The sequence below is a fragment of the Notechis scutatus genome, chromosome 2 (genome assembly GCF_049901735.1).
Source record: "Notechis scutatus isolate UNSWTSFEM ecotype Mainland chromosome 2, rNotScu1.2, whole genome shotgun sequence".
Taxonomy (NCBI): domain Eukaryota; kingdom Metazoa; phylum Chordata; class Lepidosauria; order Squamata; family Elapidae; genus Notechis; species Notechis scutatus.
Genome location: NC_142010.1, coordinates 9,316,861 through 9,325,171, shown reverse-complemented (window position 1 = coordinate 9,325,171; position 8,311 = coordinate 9,316,861).

The window sequence follows — 8,311 nt, the reverse complement described above, 5'->3', positions numbered from 1 at the left end:
TGCCTACCGAGATGAGGTGGACGAGTTGCTTTAAGTGGTGTGGAGACAACAACTTGGTCCTCAACACCAATAAGACCAAGGATCTTATAGTGGATTATAGAAGGAACAGACCAGACATACAGCCCTTGCTTATTAATTGAGACCAAGTGGCCAGTTTTAAGTTTCTGGGTGTTACCCTAAAGAGGACCTAGGGTGCCCACATTGCAGCCCTGGTCAAAAGGGCCCAGCAGAGATTATACTACCTGAGGCTTCTCAGAAAACAACTGAATGAGAAACTGCTGGTGACCTTCTACCGCTGCACCATAGAGAGCATTTTAACATGTTTCACCTCTGTATGGTGTGCCAATTGCACAGTGGCAGATAGGAAAGCACTCCAGAGGGTTAATGTCATTGCCCAGAAGATCATTGGTTGCCCTCTCCCCTCTTTGGAAGAGCTTTATAGCTCCTGCTGCCTTAAGAAAGTTCAAAACATTCTCAAAGATCCATCTCATCCTGGGAACCCTTTTTGAACTATTACCATCTGGCAGATGGTACAGAATAATAAAAACAAGGACAAATAGGCTGAAAAACAGCTTCTATCCCAGGGCAGTAGCTCTTTTGAATTCTGCTGTATATAGTGCAGTGTTGGTGTGGTGTCAGGGGTTTCCGGTTCAATGTGTGAAGGGTGAAGGATGTGTGTTTGTGTTTATTTTCATGCTCATGGTCATGATGTGCACTGAAGATGATGTTTGATTTCGTTGTACGAGGTGCAATGACAATAAAGCAAACTAAACTAAACTATATGCTCTACCAATTATCTGAGGCCTGCAGTCCCCATTTGTACCACCCAGAGGGCCAATGTATGCCTGTAGATATCTCGCTAGTTGCTTGGCAATTTATCTATTCCACCTGTATTTATATATTCTTCAAAATATGTTTAAACTTTTTAAAAATGGGAAGCTGACTTGCCACAAAAAAAAAAACCATCCTCCAGAAAAATCATTTACTTCTTTATTTATATTCCATCATTACTTTTATAAGTAATTCAAAGCAGCGAACATTCCAAATATCCCTCCTCCTCCTATCCCCACCACAGTCCTTTGAGGTAGGCTGGGTTGAGAGAGGAATGACTAGCCCAAAATCAACCAGCCAGTTGTTAACTCACTGAACCATTTCTGAGCGTGCAATGTGAAAAAGAGAGCTATCATAGCCAGTGTTTTGTTTAGAAGTGTGTTCACCTGTCTTGAAAAGGCAGAAAAATTATAGGCGTAGGAATGTGCATTGCTACAGGAATGCATTTGTCTGCAATTCTTCAAACAAAATATGGCCTTTTCTGGAGAAGAAAGACAGCTGCATAATCCCAGGGGGGAAAAATGCAGTTGCCTTAAAGAATTGTAAACAGGTGCAGCATTCCTTTCTCTGTGCTCTCCAATTTTTTATTATTTTTTATTTGCATTTGAATCCAAAATGCAGTGGTACAGTACAAGAGGCCAAGTAAGAATACACCATCAAGAAAAGTTATTTGAAGTAGGTGCTTTGTAAACTTATTTGTGGCAAATCTTCCCAGCCACTGTTTTGCAAAATCATTCACAATAATAAATATCCATCAGAATCCAAATATATGGTTCCAACTTTAGGTGAAATTTATGGCTGCTTATTTTGTTTCTACTACTAGTAAAGAAATGAGTTATAAATCATTTTTATAATTATTCCTGAAGTAGAAGAAACCATTATATAAAATGCTTCAAATTTAACTGAATATATAATTACAATTAAGCCAAAAATGCAATTCCAGTAAATTAGAATTTGCTCATAGAATTTCCCAGATTAACCCATGACATCTCCAGCAAGTGATAGGAAAGCTCTTTTTCCACCTAAGGTCCAGAAGAAATAGTACTGAATTAAATAGACTAAAAGCATAAAGGTAAACAAAAAAAGAGATATGCAGTGTTATCTTCATTTTAGATGTCTCAAGGGTTTTGTATCTCCCCGTGTTTACTGTGGGAAACAGGTCCAAATGACACTTTGAGTGTTTAAGGTTGCAAATCCCTAGTCTGGTGTGTGTGTAGGTGTGTGTGTGTGTGTGTGTGTGTGTGTGTGTGTAAAAGGCAGCACTGATCACTGATTATAACAGCACAAGAACAGGAACTAAACACCAGATTTATAAAAGCAGGGATTTACCATACTAGATAGAACCCAAAGGGTAGATCAGTGTAGATTGTGGAGAATAATAGAGCTAAGAATCTGTGGGAGTTCCGAATCCAGAAGGACAGGCGAGCATTAGATAATCAACCAGACTGTAGTAGTAGACAAATTAATAGACAAAGACCAGAAGGGCTCAGGAGGCCAGGCGAGACGCCCTTGACGTATGTGATGTCAAGTTGGCAATGCCCACTGAGTCACATGACCACCCAGCCACACCCACCCAGCCAGTCATTTAGGGCAGAAAACTGGTTAAATTATTTGAATCCCACCACTGGTCATAACTATGAAAAACAGTCATAAGTCAAACTTTTCATTGCCATTGTAACTTTGATGTTTTGTAAATGAACTGTTGTGAGGATTACCTGTATATGTCTAGTGAGATTCTCTTTTTTAAAAAAAAAAATTGTTTTATTATATAAAATAAAAAGAAAAGAAAAATAGAAAATAGAAAATTAAGGGAAGGAAAAGGAGTGTGATGACCCGTAGTCTCTCAAGATAACCCAAAACCCAAAACGTACATTAAAGTCCGGTAATATCTTCAACTTAACTTCACTGTTTTATTAGGCACAGTTTAAAGTCACAAAAGTAAATAATGAAAATGCAAAAGAAAACCAAAACAAACCACATTGACGAGAGTTCCTAAGCAAGCCAAGATAATTAATCATACATTCCAGGAACGAACAGAAAATAAAAAAGGGGGAAGTCAGGACAGATCAAATAGGAAAAAAAAAAAACTACCGTGTTTCTCAGAAAATAAGGCTGGGCCTTATTTTTTTTTGACCCCCCAAAAAAAAACAGCTAGGCAGTCTTTTCGAAGGGTGCCTTAATTCCCCCCTCCTGTACCCTTGCCTCTCCATCGGGCCGTTCTTTAGCGGCTGTTAGGAGCACATCATGCGCACCTTTGCTTGCCTACCTATAGCCTGCCATTGTCCACTCTGGAAAGCCTGGCCACTGTGCCGCTGCTTTTGATCCTTGCTTTCCCTGCCACAGTCGTCGCTCATCCAAAGCCACCACCCCACTTTCTTTCTCACACACAAGAAAAGCAAATAAGAAAAAAAAAAATGCAGGGGGAGGCACTTTTGAACACGTCTAGGACTTTTCACTTTTCAGAGGCGTCCATTCTCCTCTAGCCTCTGCCTTTTCTTTGGCTCATAGCTTCCAGAGTTTTCCCAGTCTCTGAATATGCGCGCACACTTGCACACACACACCGGGGGGGAGGGGGCCTGCCGTCCAATGCAGTGTCTATGTATTAATCGGTATTATTCTGCTGTTATTCTCCTCGCTCTTAGAGTTGGAACAACTTTTCTTTAGAGATGTGGGGTGGGTGGGTGGAAGGATCCATTGGAATCACCCGGTCTTTGCAAACCTGAATCGGTTAGCTTTTCAGTGGCCTGATTTCAAAAACGGCAGGTGGGATTGGAGAAAGGAGAATTCAAATACAACAAGGCGTGTGGATTCTAAAGAAACAAACGCTTGCTGTCTTGGGTGGCCTTCTGAGTTTGTTTGTCTTTTTCTGCAGCCAGGTGAGGAGCCAAATGGGGGAGTGAGGGGGGACTCTCGGTTAAGTAAGTTGCAGGAGCTGCTATTTCTTCTCCCCTCCCTGCCCCCATTTGACGTTGCCTTTGATCACAAAGCAGATCTTAATGATAAACAACCCTTTTGTAACTTATCAACTGTATGCCAAATCCCAGCCACCTCCCCCCCCCCAGGGGAACCACAAAGCAACACCCCAATTTATTAAAAATCCACCATTTGATTAAAAATAAATAAATAAACCAACCCACTTATTTATTCAAAACCCACAATTTATTCAAGTACAGGAACAATTTATTCAAATAGTTATTCATCTTCTTCTGGAACATCGTCCTAACTCTCCAAATCCTGAATTCTGGCTGGAATCTCTTGTGATTCCATTGCCTGGAAAAGGATTGGTCCCAATCGCTGATGTCTAGCAATAGAGATCTCCTTAAACGAGCATCTCTTGTCCGTGCATCCTGCTCGTAGTGTGTTGGCAACACAGGTGTCAGTGATGGTATCCCATGCCTTCTTCACCCAGCTCACAACCTCTGCCAGGCTAGGCTTCACGAAGTTTTCACGTTGGTTTCTCTCCATGTGATTCTCAATGTAGTCGTTGATTTGTACCTGCAGATGGTCCTTGAATGGTTTGTTTACTGCAATGTCTAGGGTTTGAAGATGTGCCGTCATTCCTGCAGGAATCATTATTTGATCCACTCTTCTCTGTGTGCAAGAAAACGCTTCATATCTTTGGCATGATGAGTGCTGGCTGCATCCCATATCAGCATGCCTCTTTGGCCACCTCCCACAACAAGTGGCAGTACTAACTCGACCCACTTCCTTATAACCCAAACGCATTAAGCCTGAGGTGGTGGCTGGGATTTGCTTTGTGGTTCCCCTGGGATGGTGGGGGGGATTTGGCATACAGTTGGTAAGTTACAAAAGGGTTGTTTATCATTAAGATCTACTTTGTGATCAAAGGCAACATGAAATGGGGGCAGGGAGGGGTGAGGAAATAGTAGCGTGCACAACTTACTCTAAGAGCAAGGAGAATAATAGCAGAATAACACCGATTAATACAGAGAAACTGCATTGGGCAGCCCCCACCCCGCCGTGTGTGCGCGTGTGCACGGGCATATTAGGAGACTGGGAAAACTCTGGAAAATGTAAGCCAAAGAGAAAAGGCAGAGTCTAGAGAATGGATGCCTCCCCCCCACCCTGCCCCAGCAAGCGAATTGGGAAAAGTCAAAAATCCACCATAGAAAAGTTTCCCCGAAAGGGAAATGGGGGCAGGGAGGGGAGAAGAAATAGCAGCTCGCACAACTTACTTAATTGAGAGTTTCTGAAAGTCCCCCTCACTCCCCTATATGGCTCTTCACCTGGGAAAGAAAAAAAACTCAGAAAGCCACTGAGGAAAGGAAAAAAGAAGCCTTGCCCTTTAAGGAATAGGCAAAGTTCTTTCCTTTTGTGGATTTCAAATTTCCCGGCTGGGAGAAATGCAAACTGATTTGGTCAGCTGCGTTGAAAGTCAGAATCAGTTTATTAATAGGAAGGCAGGTAAAAAGAAATCTCACAGTGTTCCTAGGATTAATCTAATAAGTGAGTAGGAAAACTTCTCTCTTATACACTTCAGGTTCTTTGATTTTCTTTGAAGTCTTTGATTTGTGTTCGAGTTGAATTCCTGTCTCTTTCCGATTGGGATCTTTTTCTGGGATCTTGGTTTTATTGTCCTGATCCTTTGTAGTTGCTTGTTTGCTAACATGGTTCCTTCCTGCCATGCCTTTTGGTTTGCTTTTCACAAGTTTTTTATAGCTTGCCATCGATTTGATTTTAGCTAGTTTGTAGGGTTTTTTCTCTATATCTCATGCCTGTAATTTTCTCCTTCCTTTGTTGTGAAAAGTAAGCTGGCTCCACCTATTTTAATAGTCCTACTTGACAAAGGGTGGGGGCTGTTTTCCTAGAAGAGAGGGGAATCGTAACTTCCAACACCACCCAAGACAGCAAGTGTTTGTTTCTTTAGAATCTACACGCCTTGTTGTATTTTAATTCTCCTTTCGCCTCTCCCACCTGCTGTTTTTTTGAATTCGGGCTGCTGAAAAGCTAACCGATGCAAAGACCCAGTGATTCTAATGGATCCGCACCCCCCAAACTCTTTCTCTAAATAAAAGTTGCTCCAACTTTGGAAGGGAGCTTATAGGTCATCTAGTCCAACCCCCACCCCCACCAAGCAGACCTTACATGATTTCTGACAGATGGCAGTCCAACCTCTTCTTGAAAGTCTCAAGTGATGACCTCCCACAACTTCTGAAGGCAAAGCTGTTCCATTGGTTGATTGTTCTGTCAGAAAATTTCTCCTTATTTCCAGGTTGAATGTCTCCTTGTTCAGTTTCCATCCATTATTCCTTGTCTGGCCTTCAGGTGCTTTAGAAAATAGCTTGATCCCCTCCTCCTTCTCTGGGGGCATACCCTCAAATATCAGGACACTGCTATCATGTCTCCCCTGGTCCTTCTCCTCACTAGACTAGCCAAGCCCAGTTCCTACAACCATTCATATTTTAGCCTACAGTCCTCTAATCATCTTGTTTGCTCTTCTCTGCACTTTCTAGAGTCTCAACAACTTTTTAATAGCGTGGTGACCAAAACTGGATGCAGTACTCTCAGTGTGATCTTACTAAGGCTTTATAGAGTGGTATTAGTACTTCCCTTGATCTTGATTGTATCCCTCTGTTAATGCAACTTAGGATTGCATTAGCCTTTTTGACTGCTGCTGCACACTGCTGGCTCATATTTAGCTGATTGTCCACTAAGACTCCAAGATCCCTCTCACAGTTACTGCTATTGAGCCTGGTTTCATCCAGCCTATATGTGTTTTTTTTATTTTCCTTGCCTAAGTGCAGGACTTTACTTTTCTCTACATTGAATTTCATTTTGTTAGATAAGCCCGTGTTCTAGTGTATCACAATCCACCGGGATCTTGAGCCTATCATCCAGGGCCGTAATGATAAACCTATGGAACACGTGCCAGAAGTGGCACGCAAAGCCATCTCTGCGGGCATTCCAGCCATCACCCCAGCTCAGTTCCACTGCGGATGTGTGTGTGTGCCTCCCACCAGCCCGCTGATTTTTGGGTATCTGCCGTGCATGCATGAGGAGCGGGGCGCATGCGGGAGACGCGTGTGCATGCACAGGGGGGCAGGGGTGTGTGGTGATGGTCGTGCATGCATTGCATTATGGGTGCAGGCACTTTCGGCACCAGCGACAAAAAGGTTAGCCATCACTGATCTAGGGTATAGGCCAGTGGTAGTCAACCTGGTCCCTACCGCCCACTAGTGGGCGTTCCAGCTTTCATGGTGGGCGGTAGGGGTTTTGTCCCCTACTTTATAAATCACCATTACTGTGGAACCGGTGGGCAGTTAGAGAAAACTTTACTACTAACAGAGATACAAAAGTGGGCGGTAGGTATAAAAAGGTTGACTACCCCTGGTATAGGCTATCCCTACCAGCTTAGTATCATCTGCAAATTTGGTAAGTTCCTTTCCCTCATCTAAGTTGTTTATTAAAATATTGAAGAGCACAGGGCCTAAGATGGAATCTTGTGGTACCGCACTGCTTACTCCTCTCCATGTAGAGGTAGTACCATTAAGGACTACTTGTAGGGTATGGTTTGTCAGCCAGTTGCAAATCCATCGGATGGTGATGCTATCTATCCCACGTTTTTCTAGCTTACCAAGAAGTTGCAGTCTACTTCGCCGAATGCCTTGCTGAAATCTAAATATATTATGTCCACAGTATTTTGCTGGTCTACTAATTTAGTCACTATGTTAAAGAATGAAATAAGATTGGTTTGGCATGACCTGTTTTTAACAAACCCATGCTGACTTCTAATTATTTTACTCGTTTCTTGATGTTGGCATATCTGTTTTTTATTACATTTTCCAGTATCTTCCCAAGTATCGATGTTAGGCTGATTAGCCTGAAGTTTCCTGGGTCTTCCCCCCGCACCCCTTTTTTTGAAGATGGGAACCACATCAGCTCTTTTCCAGGCCTCTGGTAGTTCCCCAGTGCTCCAGGATTTTTGAAAGATGTGGTACAGTGGTTCTGAGATGACATCTGCCAGCTCCTTTATGTTCTGACCCATGTCCTTTTCCAACAAATCAAACACAATCCAAAAGGGAACAGAAACCTTGTAATGCTTCTGCAAAATAATTAGTGTGATAAGCACAAACTGTGCGAGACTTGCCAAGATAACAGACAAGAAATAATTTGCAATACAAGAATCTTCAAATACAGTACAAACTCAGGATACTGGAATGTCTACGAGACTGGAGTTCCAAAATGTCTTTGCCTTCTGCAAAGTAAGTTCGTTTCACAGCTGGCTTTTATCTTCTTGAAGGAGGGGCCATTACCTTGCAGCCTTACTCCCGAGTCGCCCGTGCTGTTGTAGTTGTCTTTCTTACGAGCAATCCTGCGCAAACGTGCACTTGGCACTGGCTCCTCAGGAACCTCATCGCTGCTGCCAGCTCCCTCCCAATCTCTGAAGGCAGCAGTCAACTCCCTAATGGTCCTGGCCCGTCATCTGAATCCTCGCTCTCCTCAGCCGTCTGCACCTGCT